Source organism: Camelina sativa, unplaced genomic scaffold, assembly GCF_000633955.1.
Source record: "Camelina sativa cultivar DH55 unplaced genomic scaffold, Cs unpScaffold04764, whole genome shotgun sequence".
NCBI classification, from domain to species: Eukaryota; Viridiplantae; Streptophyta; class Magnoliopsida; order Brassicales; family Brassicaceae; genus Camelina; species Camelina sativa.
The window spans coordinates 1-616 of NW_010925857.1; the positions used below are offsets into that span (position 1 = coordinate 1).

The 616-nt window shown below is 35.2% G+C and overlaps 1 long non-coding RNA gene across 1 annotated transcript; it reads right to left on the reverse strand.

The window, feature by feature from the left end:
• On the reverse strand, positions 1–599 carry LOC104774705. Its single transcript, XR_765457.1, has 3 exons — positions 490–599; positions 231–404; positions 1–119 (listed from the first exon to the last, which is right to left on the reverse strand). It is a non-coding gene; the product is annotated as an uncharacterized LOC104774705 (long non-coding RNA).
• Between the last annotated feature and the right edge of the window lie 17 nt (positions 600–616).

Consider the following 616-nt stretch of genomic DNA (forward strand, 5'->3'; position numbering starts at 1 on the left):
TGCTTTGTCGTATCCTCAGGGACAGGATAGCAATTTGCACCAAATGCTTCACATATTTTCAATATTTTCGTCCTTGCTTGTTCCCCAGAAAAGAATACCACAAATACAATTTTCTCCACCTACGAGCACAAAACAAAACCAATTAGTAAATACGCATGTCACTGAAACAGTATATGATTATCATGGAGATAAGAAATTATGCTGTTTAAAAATTTAGAGATCAATATTACCATTTCTGATGTTGAAGGATCCATGATCTCCTCATCAGAGGGTGTTTGGTTGAAAAGCATATTGCCTCTTGTTGTACGAAATAACATTCTTTCAAATCTAAGAAGTTTGTCTTTGTTAATGATTCCACTAATAAATCTCAATCCTGATTGACTAGAGGGTCCAGGATTCATTTCCTGTAAATAAGATAACTGTTATCTTAGTAAAAATAATGAGATTCCAGGTAACAACAGAAAAATGAAAACTTTAACATGTAATCACCTGCTCAAGCAAAGAGGCAGTCTCAATAAAACCGTTATTTGAGTAGGTGCTTTCATGTAGTTCTGTTTCCTCTCCAATTGCATGTGCATTACTTGAGACCAGGAAACCACTTGCCTGAAAAGGAGTA